Genomic DNA, 15,621 nt, shown 5'->3' on the forward strand with positions numbered 1-15,621 from the left:
CACTGATCTTTCACATTTAGTGCCTCAGTCAGGATTTGGTTTCATATGACTCTTTGAACTCCATTACACTCAGCTTGTACCTGTTTACCAAATGTAAAATTCATTGCAAAATCTTCCTTAGCGGGGTAGATATTAGCTGGATACCACATTAAAACTGGTTTTCATGCTCAGGTTATCCAGGGAAGCAAAGAGAAAAGCTATTTATCTGTTTGTACACATGAAACAGAAGTAAACACTTGTAGAGTTTAAGTATAGATCTGAACTTTTGCTCAGTGGGAATAAAGACCATCAGTATTTAAATCGAAGGTTTCAAGTCAGGCTAACTGGAGTGGTGTACAGATGGGTATAAACCAGGGAGTCTCATTCTCTTATGATTAGACTGCATGAAGCATGAAGTTTGAAAAGCAGTAACTATGTGATGAAAGACACTCAAGGGATGAATAGAATTGTCCTTTGGGTTCCGCTTGAATTATGATTTTGACTGACTAGGTGATCCTATCTCTTTTTCCCTCTGACAGAAGTCCTTCCTCATTCATTGCACAAAATTTCCCTGCTACTCACTTGGAAGGAAGCTGTAAGAATCTTATCATCACAGTTCGAAACATGGCCAAGTGCTTTATTTCCTGTAAATCCTGTTCTGATATCTGGATGAATTAATTTTTTTATGGTTTTTGCTATCATATTGATCATGGTTGTATCTGAGTGATCCACAAAACTCAATAATTACCCTTGAAGAAGTGGACTGTGCTGGGAAATAAGAGAGATAAAAGACTAATAATTCTTTTCTAAGGTGGACAAAACCCTGATTTTTCTACATACAAACTATAGTTAGATGGACATGATTTCAACTGTGAGTAGAACTGAATGAAATTTGCTGTCCATTTAAAAAAAAAACACTGATATTTGAAAAATTACTGTTCCAGTTTAGAATGGAATATAGTTATTTATTTAAAGTGAAATAAAAATCTTCTTTCCAAGGAAAATTTGTATTAGTAAAATATTCTGGAAAATTGTCCAGTTGGATTTTCCTGATGTTAAAGGTATCAGCCACCTGCCCCAACTCAGGGAAGCTCCTCGAGTTGCCTTGTCTCCAGACACTCGAGTTGGAGAGCCAGCTGTTGGAGCTCTTGCTGCAGCTGGGGGTCCTAGGTTCCCCAGCCTGGTTTGGGCAGTAAAGCCCTGACCTCACGTGGGGTCTCCCTAGCTCAGTCCTGACTTCAGTCAGGCACCACCCTCCCCTCAGCCACCAGCAGCTTCCTGGTGATTAGGTTTGAATCTTGCAGAAATATTACTCAGCTCTTGCCCAGTCTTTTCTCTAGGATTTCTCTTTATTACAAAGCAAGGCACTGAGTAGGTGGGGAAAGGAGGTCCAGACCTCTGCCTGATCTGGAGTCTCCAGCTCTTGATCCCCATATTTAGATGTAACTTGAGGATTTTTTACCAGGTTCCACTGTCTCTGGAGGTGTACGTAATGGTGGGCTTAACCCTGAAAATTTCCATGTACTGGTAAATTTTCTGAAAATTACAGTTCTCAGACAATCTGTAAAATGATATCACAGAAATAGTCTAGTGTAATACTAATTTCCCTTAGAGAATAAATTTGGTGAAATTTTAGACAAATATTTTAGCAGTTCAGATATCAATATTTCCACAGCCTTCATTAAGATGTCTCTTATTATGTGAGATACTTAATATTGCTTCAAAGTGTGGACCTTCCAGCTGTGATTGAAATTTCTGCTGTGAAAAAGGAGAAACAACTGCACCTCCCCAGTTCTGCAGGAGGCAAATGCAATGTGCAACTAGTGGTGTAAACTGATGGGCATTTCTGATAGTTGCAAAATATTTTTCAAGTACTGATACAAAAAAATCAAATTTAGTGTCTGTGGAGGGGAACAATCACCACTGAAGAGCTCTTATAAAATATTTAAATACCCTTAGTTTTTATCTGCAGCTTTAATTTCCTATAAAATACATTCTATAGCTACTTACCTGCCAAATATTGAGATGCCTCTAGCTTTGTGTTTTATATTAAGTTTTTATTTCCATCAATTTGTATTTTAGATTGCAAATCAAGAACCCTTCAAGATAGTTTTGATTAATTTCAGGCACAACTTGGCTTCATTTATTTTTTATGTTTTGATGGTAATTTACCATGGCATAAAATTGTTTTGCATTAAACTACACTCATGAATCAAGAGTCTTTTCCATTAACAAGATCCATTTAAAGAATAAGCCCACCTACAAATCAAGTATTTTGTGTCAGTTTCTGTAATTATTGTTTGGAAAAAACTGGTACAATGGCATCATGAATTATTTCAGTGCATAGATGATTTAGACAAATTGAACAGAAATATTAATGTAACTTGTACTGTGCTACATTACCTGGTTGAGACCATGGTTTAAGGTCTGTTACTCTCTTAAGTGGAAAAAGAAACCTTTAGTTTATGCTGTTTGGATTGCAACAGTACTTTTTAAAGAGACTTCTATGCATTAGGAAATTATTCAGGGATACTTTAGCTCTCTAGGTGGGAAACAGAGTAATATCTAATGACTGGAGCCTCTAAGTGTTTAAACACCAATCTCTTTTGTAAAATATATATCTAATTTTATTTATTTATTACTATTTCTTAAATGTCTGTGTATATATATGTTTATATGTGTATGTAGCTGAAATATTCAGAGAAGAATTCCTGTGTTCATAAAGTTGTTTAGAAACCCTGGCATATTAAAAGGAGATCAGGTAGCATCTGTGGAGTTTGTGACAGCTGTCGATAATACATTTGTAACACATTTGCTCTGACCAGCCTTGTTAAGCTTATTTCAGTTGATTAAAATGTTGACAATATTTTTGCACTATATTCAATAGCTGTGCATAATTGACAGGAGTTCACTATGTCACATAATTATAAATAAAAAAATTACCACATTGCTTCTCTTATAATTTTAAAAATTTGTTTCTGTCTTGTCTTTACCCCCATGACTTCAGGAGATATAGTTAATGTAACAGGCTGGATGGGTCAAAATCACATTGTACATTTTTGGTTTTCATCAAACACTTGCACATGAGTAGCTGAAGCACTGCTAACACTAATTTTATTCCTCTCCTTGCAAACTTTGCAATTTTTTACTATCTATCTTTCAACTTGCTCTAATATATTAAAGATTACGCTTATGAAACATTTAAAATTTGATTGTTCAGAGCATATATGGCAAAATTCTGACAACAGAACACCTTCTGCCTTAATAATAGTAAATACAAGACTACTTATTCTAAATGCAAATAGCTAATATTAAACAAGGATATTTTAGATGTTATGGTGAAATGTAGTAAGACTTGCTGTAGTTGACGTTGTTTCAGAGGCTAATGGTCAAGTTAAGTCCATTTGTTTTCAGAATGCTAATGTTTTTTAATTTCATGATCAATTTTCACCAGTCAAGATTTTTAACTAGAGCTTTCTGGTATCCTCAGAATTGTCTGAGGCAATCAATATCTTTTCTCTTTACAATTAGTTTTAGTTCTCAGGAGTGAGGCAGAAGGCAGACTTTTCCTCAATGCAAGTGAAGTGATCTCTCCTTATACCTGCAAAATGACATCAAAGCCCTGAGAAATCAGAACAAACCCATTTATCTCAGTAGGTGTTAACTCCCATGCCCCAAAACAATTGCTTTACATCAGCTTTCTCAACATGCCTTAGCATCTCAGCGTAGTTGAAGTATATAAGGCCATAACTTCTGGTTAGCTGCTGGCAGTATATTGCAAGACTAGCTTAGGCCACAGAGGATGTGGGATCAGACTGTTTCATCTCAAAATCCAGCCTGACCTACTATTTCCCTGTTGGATACTTTAGGAGAGTGGCAGCAAGCATCACTCTATGCATTACTCAGTTCATTTTAAAGTTCTTATGTGGAAGAAGACTGAGAAGTGTTTTCTCTTCTCTTTGCTTCACTTCAATTCTTGTGCGGCTTCTAATGTTCTCATTCTTGGAGTGAATGCCCAGGCCTTAAAACACGTTATTTTCTGGCCTGGCTAGAATTGTGTCCTAATCACTAGATCAGAGCTCCCAAGACTGAGGAACACAGAGGCCATGTGACATGGCTTTACTCTACATGATTTTTCAAATTGCTTGTCATGACACTTTGGAGCAACCTGTTCTGAGACCAGTCAGTCAGCACATGCAATAGAATCAGAAGCCAGTCCTCAAAGACTAGCATCAATACGAGAAATTGATCCTGATGTTAGGGCTTCTGCTCTCTGTGGCACAGTCAAACCAGAAATTAAAACAATTGAAAAGAACAATTGGTTTTTTTCTTTAATTTCATTAAATTTGAAAATGAAAGATGCCTCTTCTTTTACTGTATGTGAACATGTGAACATAGACAAATTTCCTTTCAAGAGAGCACTTTCAAAAAGAAATTCAAGACATGAAAATTTGTGAACTCCTCCTTACTATGAAATCTTTGTGAAATTAAAGACCTCTCTTGTGCATATATGTGTCTTTCCTATGAGCTCCTGGGGAGGGTCTCAGATTGATGTCTCTGCAAAGCACGTGTAATGCTGAAGGATGAAATTTGTATTAAATTGTTTTTTAAGTTGACCTCTTTGATGGCTGTAATAATTTCCTGTTAGGAAGAGCACATTGGTTTACTATATATCTCAACTGGGCAACCCTTCCTGCTCTCAACGGATTAATTGGAGGTCTCCTACTACTTTAAGTGGTTAATAAAACATGGATCTGACAAGCAAATCAATTCACCTGATTCTCCCTGCCTAGGTAAAAGCTGTTATACACAAATTCTAGAAATTTGAGAAAACAGAAGAAACAAGCAATCTCTCTACCACTTTACTGTAAAATGAGATTCCTGAAATCTATGACAATTAGCTATAATGGATGTTCTGCCAAAGCCTGATACAGACCTGTGGGTATTTTTTCCCTGATGATGTTTAACTGCAGCTAAATATGCCAAGTTGACATTTGCCTGCAATTACCATGGAGCCATATTGAGATCTTCACTCTCTGAAGAGATTTTGAATGACTACAGCATCTTATAGGATAACATCTTGTTTTCATTAATCTTTGTAGTGACTTTGGCTGCTGGTAACCCACAACTTAAACACAGCTTCTCTCTTGCTTTGGGTATTTGCATAACTTTTCCTGCTAAATAAATTTAGAAAAAAAATTAAAAATATATATCTACATAAAGAAACTCCTGAATGGAATTTCATGCATGAAACATTAATAAATAATTAGGGTGATCTAAGATCCTCACAGAGTAGGTCCTTCAAAGTTTTTATTCTTTGTGCTTTTTTGCAGTATGACCTAACAAACTGTGAGTATCTAAATGTTAGGTAATATAAACCACCTAAAAATTCTAAGTCTGTGCATATTTTGACTATAAGTGAACTCAAGAGTCATATCATACTCTCAAATTATGAGAATGATGTGGAAAGGTACACAGAAATGTTCTATTTTCTCTTCTGCCCAGGCATGCTCAGTATTTTGAAATATGGAAATTACATTTAATTTATTGGAAAATTAAATTGTTTCTGTGACAAAATTTGTTGTTTAGCCCTTTTAATATCTGACAATAGATGTACAGTCTGAAAGCACAATTAATAGATATCACTGTCTGAGGACATGATTAACACTGGATTTGTATAAAAATTTTTAAAAATAGGAAAAAAAAGAAGGTGCTGGACATCCCTAATAGATGATTGCCCATAGTGCTTGTCCATTGTTTTGCAATTGATTTTGAAAGAGGAACTATAGGACGACTGTTTCTAATCAAGAATATTAATGAGAAATCCAGCAAGCCTCCTAACAGCCAGCTGACAAAGACATGATCTAGGTAATAGGAAGATACATACTTGAGTAGGCAGGGGATTAACTTTTAGAGAGGAAGGAAAACACAGTGTAGTTATAGCATCTGTGTTATATAGTGCAGGAATAATTTTAGGAAGGATACCTCTTTTCTGTAGTCACATTTTTTGATTTGGGGAGACTAATTACTTCCTTCCCCTTGTCCTGATTCATTAACATAGTCAAGAAAAGCTGGCTTGTAGATTTCTACTTAAGAGAAAACTCAGGCTTAGCAAAAACAGCCTGTTATGTTGTAGAATTTGCTGGTTTAAATACTATAGATTACTCATGATTTGTATTTCTTATTTTACTACTTAGTCTACCTTGCTTCAGGAAGTTGTAGATAATATGTTAAGATAGTGAACTGCTCAGGTAGTGACATAGAAGCTGTGAAAGCAGTTTCAGCACAACCATCACATACTGAGACATTGACTTTTTTACTAATAAGTTGTGACAAAATCCCACTCTGGCCAGATCCTTGAATTGGAACTGTCTGCACCATTTCCCTAAAGTGATATTAACAAAATCACTAATGACTTTCCAATTACCAAAAAACAATCTTATTACAGTATAGAAGCAAAGAAACTTTTGAAACGGAGAGAAGTCAGATTTGCTGGCTAAGACATTAAAAGGTCAGAGAAAAAAAAAATCAACAACCCCTGATTCTTGCATTTTTCTAGGATGACTTTCCAATTACTTTATTTTTCTTTTTTCAATTCTGTGACATACAGTTTATTATGTTATTATAGTCTTATCCTATTGTAACTGTCTTAGTGGTACTTCACATCTCTCTTTAACCATAAGATCACTCTCCTGCAATCCAGAAGTTTTTTCCTACTGGTCATTCTCAGTGGCTTCCAGGGACAGCTCCATCTTTGATTCATTTATCTATGCAGTTTTCATTGCTCGAGAACAAAACAGTGAGTAGACAGCCCCTGTCACTGTTGACGAGTACCTTTTAAAACAAAATATACAATGAGCTGTAATCAAGCCTATCATGGATACTATGCCTGTCAGAGAAGCTTTCATGGAGTTTATCATTTTATCTTGAATCTTGAGGCAGCTGCCAATAGCAGCATCAAGCTTCTTATAAGTGGGATTAGATGCAGGTGCGCAGAAAAATTGCTGGAGTTACACATGGCCTGGAATGGATGTATTGCATCAGGCAATGCAAATTTGGCATATACAGAGCATATTTGTTAAGTATTCAATCTGAAAACATTAGATCTTTTCTTTTTATTCAACTCAAAAAACCCATATTTTATGATCTAGTCATCTTGTGTTCTGGTAGAAGTCGGCTGTTCTGGAAAAGATGTTGTGCGGCCTCCTATTCTACTGAAATATGTCTAAGACTTTGAGACTTCTGGTGCTACATAAGTGAATCAAGAAACACTGGTGTGGGAAGAGTTAAAATATGAGATTGGAAGAAAGGACTTATTGAAAAGCAAAGTAAGCTGTCTAGAGCGGCACATGAGATGTGAATTAGGTAGAATAAGTCAATATCATAAGTTATACACGATGAAGTTGTTTCAGGAGAGAAAGTCCACGTGGGTCTTATCACAAGCCTAGCTATTTCAGACATGAGAACGTTGTTTTTATTACTTTAATCCCAAAGAAAAATGAAATTTGAAAAAAATCCAGTCTTGATACAGTTTATCCTTTTAGAGACCTTTGTCCCTTTGCTGGCAAAATCATCCAATTGGTCTGTAAAACTTCAATGGCCAAGTGTTTGGAATCTGGTAGATAGATCCCCACTGGTGGGGCCAGTTAAATACCTTTTTATTAGTCTACCTGATGAATATATTGGATAATGGCTCTTGGGGCAAGAACTGTCTAGGCATTGTTTATAAGTCATGATGGGCTCTAAAACATTGTGTGCAGTCTGCAGAAGGAGATATAATTGAAGTGGAGGAATACAGAAACAAAGTCTTCTTGTTTATGTGCTGTCATGGTAAGGGAAGAGGGGAGTTTATGTGGTGTGGGATGCTTTTTGTTTGCCTGTTTTCAAAGCAGAGATGGTTCAGTGGGCCTGACTCAAAGCAGATAGAGAATGCAATATATTTTGGTCCCCAAAATGAGGACTGGTTCTTAGATGTGGCAGAAAAGACAGTGAGAAATGTAGGGAAAACAGACACAACTAAGATCAAGATCTATTGGGAGGATCCTGCAGAGCAGGCTTTCTCTCTTGATTGTACAGAGAAGGGATAGATTTCTGTCTTACATTTTCCTGCCCTTCCTTACCCACACTGTATGAGGGCAGCAGTGGGAATATATTTTTATTTTCTTTTTTTTTTTTTTATTCCAACACTATGATATCAACAAAGCAGAAAGAGAAATAGTAATTCTCCTAGCAACTGCCTGATTTTTCTGTGTTTAAAGCTAATCTTTAAGCAACTTTAATCCGAATGCAGCACAGCAGAAGTTTTAAAATGATGGTGTACCATAAACATCCTATATACATATATATACAAAGATGTATGTATACTTTCTGAATTCTACCTCCCTCCCAGATTTTTTAAGCTTTAATTTAGCATGTGAAACAATGTTGTGATAAATCCATTCTCTGTAGACTGATAGACAAATATCAGCTGAAGAAGCAGCAGATCCCTAACCTGGGATCAGAGTTGGCCTTCTTCAATTTATACAACTAATTCTTCACTCCCTCCTTGCTCTAACGAGAATGCTGAACATGAAAAAAGAACTTTGGAATATGTATTAGGCACATGATTCATTATCATATTCTACATGGGGAGTGAGACAAATGTGGGAGACTCTGGGCTCACTCTCTGCTCTGTCCTCCCTACTGCTCTGCATTTACTCTATTGAAGGAACACATCATGGGGAAGGTACATCATTAGGTGGTGTTGTTCTACATGTATTTAAAAAGGTATTTAAATATCCCACCAGTTAAAAAAACCTCTCACATATCAATGCATAACGTCAGAATTCAAATACCTCCTCAGTCTTTCAAATTTAAAGGCAGAATGAATAAAATAAAACAACTAAAGGTAATTTATTACCTGAATTTCTTTTCAGACACAGGCAACTATAAGATGATCTCAGGTACAGGAAAACCTACACAGTTTTAGGTCTCTTTAGTCCACTGACTCAGGACATAAAAACTGCATAACCAAAAAGAATTTTTTTAATCCTTTGGGTGGGCAGTGTATTGCATTTTATTCAGCATGTTGGGAGTCCTGGAATGTGATGGGAATGCATCAAAAAATCCACTATAAATTAAAATCATAAAAATGGGAAAATTCATTGTTTTCAAACAAACTGCAATTGCAAATCATAACTACACCACCATTTTATTATGCAAGTTTCTAGAACCTGTAGTATTTCCTTATGTGGGAAGACTTTTTGATTAGAGACAAAGAATGGTGGGCTGTTGATAAAGTATTTGTTGAGGGATTTGTGCAGTTCTGAGCCTCAGCAGGGAAGAAGTGCAGGTCTCAGGCTGCCCAGGGCTGCTGGCTCCCCAGCTGCCAATCTCAGCAGGGACACCAAGTACAGAATCAACCTCTCACCCCTAGAGGTCTCCCCAGGTCAGAATTAAGAAACGACGGCAGAATAATATATAAACGTTTGTATCTGATATTAACTATTTTGATGTGTTTTACAGAGAAATGTATCATTAGCAGCTTTCAGGTATTTGATGTAAACAAACTTTTTCCAAAGATACTAGTTTAAGCTTAATTATATGCTCCTTTTTTTTAGCTATGACCATTATCTGTGGTAAAATTTTCAGAAAATGTTATATTCTAAACTTCTCAGGATCTTGCCTTTCCGTGGAAACATAATTAGTTGTTCTTTATATGTTGAGGTTTTGTTTTCAGTGAATCATTAGGATCACTCATTTCAAATCTAAATGTGAATGAAGAGTGTTTCGACTTCCTTTCCTGTCAAAGGTACATATAGCCTGATAGCTCATTAAAATTAAACAAAAATGCCACTGAGAACCTTAAAATTCATATTTTATTTCTTTTCAATGTGTGTGAAGAATGTTAAGTATCTACATTGGATCAGAAATCAAATGAGGAGAAAAATGTTTAACTCTGGAAAGGACTCATTTGTTGTCATCAGTGTTGGAATGCAAAGATAACAGAAAATCTGTCATAATTTCAAAACAGTAGGAGAGACACAATTTATATTTGTTTCTGGAAAAACCAATATTTTGGTGGTATATCACAGAAGAATAAAGTATAGGAATAGTGCTATTATGTTAAAAGCAAACCAATAATACTGGTGTCTGTTACTTTTCCCTGTCTAATTAAATCCAAACCCACAGCTGTCAGAAATATATCAGTAAAGTTTATGGTCAAATTTTAATTTTTTCTTTCATTTTCTACATGGTTCTCCAGGTTGCAGCAGGGTTAAATATATGGTTCGGCTCAATTAGGTGGGACCCCTCATCTAGCTACTTTATTTGATTGAATTTTCTTCATGTGTACTATAAATGGTCATGGCTGTAGAGGACCCATACTTTGAATTTCTCAAGGTTTGTAAAAACAGACCGGGAGATGAGAGACTCTCAGTGTTTGTGAACTTTGGTATTTTAGCCCTACTTTCTAATCAATAGCTTAATAGCAGCTACTGCAGCCTTGAGATCCCAAAGTGAGAGTTGGCATTTAACTAATCTAATCAGTTGAGAACATTTTTATCCGTGGAGTCAGAGCTATTACACTTACTGAAAAACAGAATATAGAGTTGGAGCAAGGGACACATCCATCATCAAAAGCTCTGTCTGAAGCAGGGCTTTGGATCTCACAAATGCATTATTGCTTTACATGGTAAACTTTATTGCTAAATAAAGACAAGTTTATTATATCATGGATTTTACTTACCAAGTGTTCTTCATAAGGTGAAGGAAATATATATTTTTGAGGTGGTGAGAGAGCCTTTTATTTAGTTGCAGAGTTTTCCTGACAAAGAAGAAAGTACATCCTTACTGTTGTCTGAAACACCACTGGGGTTTAGGGGCTCATAGGTAAAGTGTCACTTCCCACACTTTTCCCTGATTAATTTTGATTTTATGCAGTGTGCAGAAAAAGGTTATCTTTTATTTCATTTCGCTCAGCTCCCTTTCTTTTCAGGGTGGAGGAGGCCAGACAGATTGGGACAAGAAGTACACAGATTGTGGTTTAGCCAGTCTTCTTCCCAATGACTTGAAGAGTTCAGAGGAAAAGTACAAGACTTCATTTAGCAGTACATAAAATGAAGGCACAAATCTTCTGGATTTTAATCTGACTCTAGAAAGGGCAATTTTAGGATCTCAGCGTTAGTCTTCTGTTAATATTGTACGGAAACAAACTCTTTTGCATGTTCCAAAGAACACCTTTATACTGATTGCTTTTTGGGGAGGGAGGGACACAGAAAACATTTTCTAGGCCATCTCTGTGTGCATGTGTTTGTTTGTTTTGATAGAGCCTTTGTGTTTGTTTGGATTTTGCTGGGTATTTTTAGGTTAGTCATAAAGAAATCCTGGAAGGCATCAGGTTGTCTCACCTATCATTAATCCAATAATATTAATTCTTCATTTTCAGGTTCCTAATTTTATAATTTACCATGCTAAAGATGCAAAAGTATTTTAGAACCTTATTGTCTAGACATCACTGTGAGGCTCACCAAACCTCCCTCTTTCAGCTGAACTAATGGGGAAAAATATTAAAAACAACAACAACAAAAAAGAGCATGAGCACTAAAACCTACAAGTAACTTTTTTAGCCAAATTATATCTATTTTGCAGATATACATAAGATGCGCCTACTTACGAAATGTTCAAGTTTACTTAGCTGAAACAGGTTTGATTTCTGAGCAAGCAGAGTTAACACTTTTAAGCTAGACCTAAGAAAGAGAAGGGATACAAGTTTTAAATGTTGCTAGATTGTAAAACAACAAAAAGTCCTTCTGACAAGTTCTCAAATCTTTCTTTTTATTCATGTGTATTCCATGTCTGCTTTCTGGCAACATTTTTTATTGCAAAAAATAAATATGCATAAAGATTCATAGACACGGATTCTTCTAATTCAAAATCAAACAGCATTTTACATGCTGGCATTGTATTTTGTTGCTCTGAGGCAATAATTGCACCACTGTTCCTTGCTACTTAGGAAAATATTATAATCCAAGAATTAACAGACTACATGTTGATTATAATTTCCTGGTTAGTAATGCCTACGATGGTAAGAAGAATGCAAATATAATAAAATTCTCCTTCTCCAGTTGCAGCATACCAACTGGGACCTCATTTTCCAATTCTCAGTGATAGATTCTCAGTGCTTTTGCCTTTTGTGTCCTGTTGAGAACAGGACACAGACTTTGTCTCATTTATAAACTTTCTCATTCAATGCTACTTTATTTCCAGGGATTTTGGTCAATAGTCTTTACTTGTGGGCCACAATGTTAAAGGAATTAGCAGGTAGCATCAAATGAGAAGACCTGCTAGTTTAGCCAGTTCTAAGAGGCAAGTAAGGTTTTGATTGTCAGCAGTGAAATCTTATCTTTACCAGCTATTCTCCTACAGTATTTTATGTCAGTGACTGCATATGTGAAAGTTTTAAATAATCTTTTTCCCTGATCTCTCCAACATATTTGTGTCATGTGGATGACCCAGTCTTCTTTCAACATGTCCTGGAAGATTTTTTAGACAATATCTTGTAGTTTTGCCAACATTGCTCTGTTTACCACTGCTTTCTGGGGATATATGTCACCCAAAAGGATTAACAGGGATTTTCAAAAATTTTCTTTATGTTGTTAGTGTGTTCGTCTAAAGTGTATTTTTTATTAATAAGAAGGTTTTGTATTCATCTTGCTAGCTATCCTAGTTTGGAGGACAGGTGTCTGCTGAGAAAGGCAGGAGCCTCTCTTTGAAATGGCGAATGTAAACCCCCTCCCTCCAAATTATTATAATTTTGAAATCAAGCGGCTCTCAGGCAAAGATATGGGAATTAGGAATAACAGTTCTTTTCTAGGGAAATTAAAATAGAAATACAGTACTACAAAGAAACAAATTCCAAACCCTGACAAAGTCAGAGTACAACCTGACACCCTGTCAGGCAGGGTGTTGGTAGCAGTCCCAGTTCAAGCAGTGCTCCTGCAGAAGGTGCAGTTTCCCTTCGGAGGTCCAGTGGTGATGTGGAGAAATCCGGTTTCCCTCTGGAGTCCAGTGGAGAAAGGGGCTACCTTAGTGTCCCAAAACCTCTGTTTTTATCTTGGTAAGGAATGCTGGGCTCTTCCCCCTGGCTGGAGCAACTTCCAATGGGATGAAGTAATTTTATCAGTCACACAGTGGGACTCAATGGGCCATTAGCAGAAAATGACTCGCTAGAGGAGGGATGGGTTATGAAAAGATAAAGAACGATGCCCCGCCTGGTTTCAATGGATGGCTCATTAGCAGAATATCTGCCATGGAGATAAGGATCACTGTCCCTACCCTCAACAGATGGTGATAGAATAGATACCTTTTATCACATCCTGTATTGTAACCCCAGACACTAGCATAGTCTTCACAAATGAATAAACAAAAATTCATTTGCCTATGCAATCATAACTACTGAATGTTTCTACAACACATTCTTGTTCATGGGCCATTTAACCCATTAGAATCTTCTTCATTTTCTTGATCATGTGAGGTGATGTTTGTGAGTTCCTTTTTTTTTTTTCCCCATATTATAATTAACTTGTTCTGGTTTTTTGTGGTTTTTTAAAATCTTTTTTAAATTTTGTCATATAAAGTTCATTTGATTCATTTAAGGAAACTTCAATGACTCTGTAAGATGTTGAGAATTCATTTTGATTAATTGCTTACTCCAGTTGGTTAATTTTTCACTTGAAATAGTCTATGTTATTTATTAGCCCTTGATCATTAGATGATCACACAGTCCCCAAACCAAATTTATCCTGTAAATTCTGGTATGTGTTAAGGACTATACAGAGTTTAGAGGCATGATTTATCTTGTCTACAGCAATTATTCAAAAATACTACAACCTGTTGGCTTTTTCTCCACAGACCCAAGACATGTAGTGATTTTAGCTGCTTCTTCCTGTGTGACCGTATGTTCTTGAGTCTGACGCCTGAAAAATTTCCATTACTTCCTGCTACCATATCTACTGAAAGCATATTTAATAGGAATGATATTAGCAGCTAAATGATACAGTTTGTTAGAGAAAAAGTGTACCAAAATCAACCAACAAGAAGATTTTTTTAAGTGCAAGCCACTTCTAGAGTTAAGCTTGGAATCCATTTGCCAGTCATCCTAGGGCTGACCTCTGTCTGAAGGGCACCAGTACAGATTTCCTATTGTTGGTGCTGAAGCATGTCACTTGCCTAACACAAAACCATTTCTTTAAGCTTATATAAAACATTCCTGGAACATCATCCATTGCTCTGGATTCTTTGCACACCTGTGTGTGGTGAAAAGCAGAAAGAGGGCAGAGAGGCCCAAAAATGCTGGGTGATTTCCAAGGATCTCCTCCTCCAAGTTCAGGAGCAAGGGACCCCAACAAGGAAGTAACTGAGCAAAAATGCTGAGAGACCTCTGGCAATGGATAAGTAGCTGCTGAGAAAACTCAGCAAAAAAGTTTTCAGGAGGTGGAAGTGAGGATAGGTGGCCTCGGAGGAGTACTCAAAGTGTATGGGAAGATAGGGACAAACTTAGGGAAGACAAGGCCCAGTTAGAATCGAACATTACCGGAGATATTAAGGATAAAGAGAAGGTTTTTTTTTATAGAAATGTTGAAAGCAAAAGAAAGACAAGGATAGTGGGCCATCTCAAGAAGGAAACAGGACACCTGTCTATCCTGGATGAAAAGAAGACTGAGGTTCTGAACAACTTCTATGCCTCAGTTTTGACAGACCTAAATGGTGGGCCAATGAAAACCTCATGAGGTTCAACAAAGCAAAGTGCAAAGATCCTGCACCAGGGTCATGGCAGTCCCAGATACACCCACAGGCTGGGCAGAGAAGTGATTGAGAGCATCCCTGCAGACCAAGACTTTGGGGTGGTGGTTGATGGAAAACTCACCATGAACTGGTAGTGTGTGCTCACAACCCGGAAAGCCAATGGAATCCTGGACTGCCTGGAAAGCAGCACGGGCAGCAGGTTGAAAGAGGAGATTTTCTGCTCTGTACTTCTGAGACCCCACCTGGACTACTGGATACAATTCTGGTACGCCCAACATAAGAAGGACACGGAGCTATTGGAACAAGTCCAGACAAGAGCCATGAAATTGACAAGATCCCTGGAGCGCTTCCCATATGAAGAAAGGCTGGGGAAGTTGAGGCTGTTCAGCCTGGAGGAGTTTATGTGCAGACCTCATAACAACCTTCCAGTATGTGAAGTGGTATCTCTGTAAGGCTAGAGAGCAGTGAAAAAATACAGTAATATCGGTTTTATTTAGAAAGTAGAAGTGTTTTATTGCAGAAGTAGACACATTTTTATAGACTGATTTGCAGAACTAAGAATAGGTTTATTGACTTAAAGAAGGCAACGCTTCTTGTAAACGTGCTTTTACCAAAACATTGTACTTCTTATGTACTCCTGTCCTCAACACTAGATGTTAAACTTTGTTATTAATTCTTTCCCTTCTGTTTTCTTTTGAGTAGCTTGGGAAAACTGAAGCTGTTGTTTTCCTTGACTTTCACCAGCATCCACAAAGTGGGCCTACAGGGCAGCCAGAGAAGGACTCTTCATCAGGAGCTTTGGTGGTAGGTTAAGGAGTAATGGGTACAAGTTGAAAGAGGGAAAATGTAGGTTACACA

This window comes from Catharus ustulatus, chromosome 1 (genome assembly GCF_009819885.2).
Source record: "Catharus ustulatus isolate bCatUst1 chromosome 1, bCatUst1.pri.v2, whole genome shotgun sequence".
NCBI lineage: Eukaryota > Metazoa > Chordata > Aves > Passeriformes > Turdidae > Catharus > Catharus ustulatus.